Raw genomic sequence first — 6,224 nt, 5'->3', positions numbered from 1 at the left:
TTTTACGCTCTAAGCGTAATTGTGCTGTTTCCTCCCTCATTCTGCATGTCCTTTGAATAATCTTTATACTCACCTCATTTACAGCTTTCTCCCTAGAGTTCATCACGGCTGTAGCAGCTTGGCTGGCATCTTTAGCATCTTGTAAGCCTGAATACTCAACAGTGAGTGGGGCTCCCTGGACTATGCACACAGGAGTTCAAAAGCCCAGGTTTTGGTTTTTTAATTATTATTTACTTATTTTTGGCTGCAGTGGGTCTTCGTTGCTGCCCGTGGGCTTTCTCAAGTTGCAGTGCACAGTCTTCTCATTGTGGTGGCTTCTCTCATTGTGGAGCACAGGCTCCAGAGCACAGGCTCTGAAGTCGTGGCACACAGGCTTAACTGCCCCATGGCGTGTGAGATCTTCCTGGACCAGGAATTGAACCCATGTCCCCTGCATTGGCAGGCTGATTCCTAACCACTGGACCACCAGGGAAGCCCTGAGGCCCAGATTTTAGGGATTTGGTTTTTCACTTATCAAGAAGCACCAAGTAGAACTCTTACAAGTAAGGATTATCTTTAAAAATTATTTTTTTCACAGCCTAGTGAGATACGATTTTGCAATGAATGTTCTCTACTTCTTTTCAAAAACAGCTTTTTTTGGAGATATAATTCACATACTATGCAACTTGCCCATTTAAACTATACAGTTCAATGGTTTTTAGTATGTTCACAGAACTATGCAGTGATCATCACAACAGAAGTTTAGAACATTTTGTCACCCCCAAAATCAACCTCATACCATTGCATTCACTTCCCTTTCTCTTCGCCTTGCCCCAGCCCTAGCCAACCACTAATCTAGTTTTTTGCTTTTGTAAATTTGCCTATTATGGATTTCTCATGTAAACGGACTGGCTTCTTTCACTTAGTACAATGTTTTCAATGTCCGTCCATGTGGTAACACGTCTCAGAACTCCATTCCTTTTCACGGCCAGATGATATTTGGATGTGTATGCCACACTTGTTTTTCCATTCATCAGTTGATGAGCATTTGAATTGTTTCTGCATTTGAGCTTTCATGAATAATGCTGCTTTGAGCATTCTTATACAATTTTTTATAGTACTGCGTAGATCCTAACTTTATTCTCAAGTTTCCTCTCCCCTTCTGATCAGCTCTAAATATGCTGTCCATCAGTTTACAAGATTCTGCCAGGGTTTTTATAAAGAATCATTCATGGATATTGAAAGCTTGGCAAACATACAGCCCTGCTGCTTTTGGAGTTGGCCGCCAATATATAAAGTAGCTCATTGAACTAATGAAACAATTATCTCTCAAATGACATTTTGTGACTTCTGTTTGGAGATGCCAAGAAGCCAAGTTTTCCTTTCATTCAACAGAGCTGTGTGTTCCTGGAGAATCTCCCCTGTATTAAGGACTGTGCACTGTACTGGGAAGAGAAGGAACAGGGCACAGTCCTTGCCCTACAAGATCCTTTAGTCTGTTAGAGGAGGCAGCTTGCTGGGTTTCAACAGGGTAGGCTTCCCAGAAGAAGAAGCAACTATAGCCAAGATGGTACCACCAGAAGTTAACGAGACAAAGAGTCCAGACAGCAAAGGAAAGCAGGTGTGCCGAGGTCCAGATGTGAGAGGAACATGTCTAGATGGGAAGGAGGAAGGAAAAGAGAGAGATAGAGGAGGGGGCATGAGGAGGTGGGGAAAGAGATGAAACTGAACAAGAATACCAAGTAAAGAGAAGATCACTGCCTGAAGGGTTAAAAATTTAGCAGAAATGAGCAGTCACAGAAAGGTTGGCTCATAAAACAAACAGACATGAGAACTTGTTGGAAAACATACACTATGAAAAAGAAATCACGATTTGTTATTTTTCAATCCTCTTATTAGGAGCAAATATATTTCCTTTTAATCAAAAGGTTCAAATTTGGTATCAACTTGTAATACTAGTAATGTTTTAAACCACTGTATTTGATCATTTAATAAATATGAACTTATTCCCTCCTATATAGAATAGATTACTCACTTCTCTGAGGCTATAAAATGTTTCCTAATGCTTGGATTTTCACTTCCAGGCATTAAATGGTAAATCAAGTAAGACATGAAGAAAGTGAAAGGAATGCAAAAATATTTTATATATTATATGTATTGAATGAATTACTTAGAAAAACAGCACTACAAAATAATTCAGTCTGGGCACTAATCTTTCTCCTTAGCACAATTATAATTAATGCAATTTAAAGAGCCCTACACCAAGAGGCCTTCAACTAAGAGTCTTTTAAATATTTTTGCTTTGGAAATCTTTCTGTTCTCTAGTTCAGTTCAGGGTAGAACAATGGGAGTGTAATAAATACACATTTATTAAACGTTATGAGCAAAGCACTATTCTGTGGGCTATGAGGATAGGAAGGGTACAAAGGATGAAAGGGTACAAAGCATGGCAGGTGTGGTTCCTTCTCCCAGTGAACTTCAACTGAGAACAAGGGAGCTGAGGACAGGGGAGACAGCAAGTGTTTATTGCTAGTCCTATCACTGCATGGCTCCTAAAGCTCACTTTATCTCCATTAATTTTCAAATGACCCCAGAAATATGGAATTTTTCTTCTAAACAGCAAAGTTTCCAAAGAGGTAAAATAGCTTGCCTAAGATCAATAAGCTACAGTGGACATTTCCAGTTGAGCTAAAACCCAGGAAGTGTGTACCAAGTGCAGACATCTGGGCAACCTCCTTGTTCTGCTGAGCCAGAATGAGGCTGGGTTCTCTCGTAACTGACCTTCAGGGGTCTTGTTTGCATATCTACCTTTGTGGAAAGGATGTCCTAAGACCTGGGGATTAGACCTGGGCAACCACGAGGGAAATGTGGGTGTGTTTCTGCAAGGCGTTGATTCTACTTCCAGATCTAGGAGGAAGAACAGGGGCAGGCATGTTGCTGCTCACGCCTGGATCACCCCAACACATTCTATCTAAATCTCCTTGGACCCCCAAGATGCGACTGTATCCTTGGGTGCAGGGAACTCAAGGAGTGGGGCCAGGGAGCCCAGAGAGGTCAAGAGTTGCAGCTGGGAGCAGGATGCTTTCACCTGGATACAGCAGGAATGTAGCCTAAAGGCACCAAAGCCACAGGGCTATGTGGTCAGTGGGCTGCTTTTCAGAAGGACTAGAGATGGAAGTGTTCCCAGCAAAAAGACTGGGGGATAGTCAGGCTTACTGATGCAGGGGGTTTCTGCTACAGTGTTTTAGCATGGCCTTGCCTGGAATGGACTTCCCTTGTGGCTCAGTTGGTAAAGAATCTGCCCGCAATGCAGGAGACCTGGTTTCAGTCCCTGGGTTGGGAAGATCCCCTGGAGAATGCAAAAGCTACCCACTCCAGTATTCTGACCTAGAGAATTCCATGGACAGTATAGTCCACGAGGTTGCAAAGAGTCGGACACAACTGAGCAACTTTTACTTGCCTGGAATGGAGGAGTTCTTCCCTAGAATGGAGAGCATCTTGTCCTAACATATTTATTAAGCATATGCTGTGTGTCAGACACTGTTCTAGACACTGTGCCAAGTCACTTCAGTCGTGTCTGACTCTGCAACCCTATGGACTGTAGCCTGTCAGGCTCCTCTGTCCATGGGATTCTCCAGGCAAGAAGACTGGAGTGGATTTCCATGGCCTCCTCCAGGGGATCTTCCCAACCTAGGGATTGAACCCACATCTCCTGTGGCTCCTACATTGGAGGTGGATCTTTTTTACCACTGAGCCACTGGAGAAGCCCATTCTAGACCCTAGAACACAGCAAATAGTATTAAACAAAAAAAAAATCTATATCCTCTTGGGGTGCTGTATTCTAATTGAGGGGGCAGGGGGTAGAACATAAGAAAAATGGGTAGTAAATATCCGGGAGTTAACTTTGGAGGAAAGAGATAAAGCAGGGAAGGAAAATAAGACATGCTGGGGTAGAGGGAGAGGGCAGCTTGCAGTTCTCAGTAACACAGAAGCTGAGATCTGCTGGAGGTGAAGGAGCCAGCCGAGCAGACGTGTGGGGAGGAGGTTCTCAGGCAGCGGGGAGTGAGGGCAGTGGTCCCAGGGCAGGCGCAGGCCAGGCGGGCCAGTTAAGGCACAAGGAGGGGCAGAGTGAGCAAGGAGGAGAGTGGGGAAGGGGCGGGGTGGGGCTGTGGGTAGGGGCCATTTTAGGGACTGTGCGTCTAAATAAGGCACAGAATAAGATGAAGATCCTTGGCATATTCAGCTTTGAGGTTGCAGGGTGGAATAAAGAGATAGCTGGATTGGCTAGGGTTGGGCTTTTGCCACCCCTAAATAAAGAATTGGGAGCAGGCAAAGGAATGAAGGGGCTTCTCAGGTGGTGCTAGTGATAAAGAACTCACCTGCTCAAGTGGGAGACGTAAGAGATGTGAATTCAATCCCTGGGTCGGGAAGGTGCTCTGGAGGAGGGCATGGCAACTCACTCTAGTAGTCTTACCTGGAGAATCCCATGGACAGAGGAGACTGACGGGCTACAGTTCATAGGATGGCAAAGAGTCAGACACGACTGAAGTGACCCAGCACTCATGCAGGCAAAGGAATGAGGAGTAATTACAATGATGAATTATTCCACTTACCATTGTTGTGGAACCAGCTACCTTAAAATACAGAAACAACCACAGATCTGTGTGTCAGGAATTGGGGTAGGACACAGTGGGGATGGCTTTTCTGCATTTGATGACGTCTGGGGTCTCACCTGGGAAACCCGAAGGTTGGAGGGCAGGCCAACACGGTTCATGCTGCCACGGGTGGACACGGCTTCACTTCCATGTCTGGCCGCTCACGCTGGTGGCTGGCCAGCACACCTACACACGGTCTCTCCCTGCAGCCCAGCTTCCTCACAGCCCAGAGGCAGCCTAAATGGCCTAAATGGCCACTCAGGGCTCCCAAGGCAAGTGTCCTGAGAGAAAGTGGAAGCTGCCAGCGTCTTAATGGGCACAATGTCACTTCACCGTGTCCTACTGGTCAAGTAGTCACAGAGCCCAGATTCAAGGAAAGGGGACATAGGTTCCATCCCTTGATGGGAGAAGTGGCAAAGAAGAATCATGTTTAAAGTACAGGACCAGCTGAACTTGTTTAAAGAGAGAGTGTGGTTAAAGGGCAAGAAAAGGCCATAGCAACATTCTTAGAGTGAACTCTGTCATTTGGAAGTAAGAAATATGAGGAGACTCCGGCCAAGGAGACTATAATGGTAGTGGGAAAACCGAGAGAATGTGATGATTGTTTCAAGAAAAGGGAAATGATCCACTGTGTGTGGTGCTGCTATTAATAACAGGTCAGAAAGATAAGCCTGAGAAATGCCCTTGGGCATGGCAAAGTGGAGAATGTTGATATCATGATAATGACAGGCTTAGTGAACCCATAGGGATGAAAGTCTGATTGGAATGGGTTAAAGATAGAATGGGGGAGAGAAAGTAAGGACAGCAAAGATAAGACATGTCTTTTGAGTTATTTTGTAAAGAGTAATAGAAAAATGGGACAGACTAGTAAAGGGAGCTGCAGATTAAAGGAAAATAAGATGGAACATAGAAGATTTTATAGGCTGAAATGAATGATCCAGTAGAAAGAGGGATTTAATGGTTCAGGATAGGGAGGATAGTGGTGGGAATGATGTCCTTAAGTTGGTGAGAGTGGATGGGACCTGGTGTACAGTGGATGGTTTCATGTACAGCATGGATAGTCCACCTGATGCATACATTCTCCATGGGGATGAACACTGGTTCTTACTGTTTTTGTGTATAGACTTCAGATATACATATAGTATAGAAACAGATATACAGAGTATCTATAGGACTAATATTTCATGGCGGGGGGCAGAGTTAGGGAAGAATATATCTAAAAAGACTTTAAGGAGTGTGGTAATGAAAAGAAGGGTTGAGAAATACTGCTGCTACTGCTGCTACTAGTCTATTATAATCGAAAAGAAGGCAAGACATATGTATAGATAGTAGGTATTTGGGTGCTGTGGTAGGGAAGGTGGAAGCTCACTTCTGATAACTTCTATTTCCTTAATGAAATAGGAACAAGAAGAATCAAATGTTAGGAGATAAAAGGGAGTTCTGCAGGTTTGACAGGAGATGAAAAAGTTTGAAATTGATGTTTTGGTGGTTAGGAGTAGGAATTAACTAAGGGCTCACTTGATGCCAGTGAACATTTTAATATGAGACCCATTGGCACATTTGTATGCGTTTCTCCAGCCACATTTAGCT

General features: G+C 44.1%; 1 long non-coding RNA gene across 1 annotated transcript; it reads left to right on the top strand.

The window, feature by feature from the left end:
- The first annotated feature begins 426 nt into the window (after positions 1–426).
- On the top strand, positions 427–1,841 carry LOC120881009. The gene is made up of 2 exons (XR_005725185.1): positions 427–542; positions 1,150–1,841. It is a non-coding gene; the product is annotated as an uncharacterized LOC120881009 (long non-coding RNA).
- The last annotated feature ends 4,383 nt before the right edge of the window (positions 1,842–6,224 follow it).

Source organism: Oryx dammah, unplaced genomic scaffold (genome assembly GCF_014754425.2).
Source record: "Oryx dammah isolate SB20612 unplaced genomic scaffold, SCBI_Odam_1.1 HiC_scaffold_22, whole genome shotgun sequence".
NCBI lineage: Eukaryota > Metazoa > Chordata > Mammalia > Artiodactyla > Bovidae > Oryx > Oryx dammah.
This window is presented reverse-complemented; position numbering and strand designations above follow the sequence as displayed.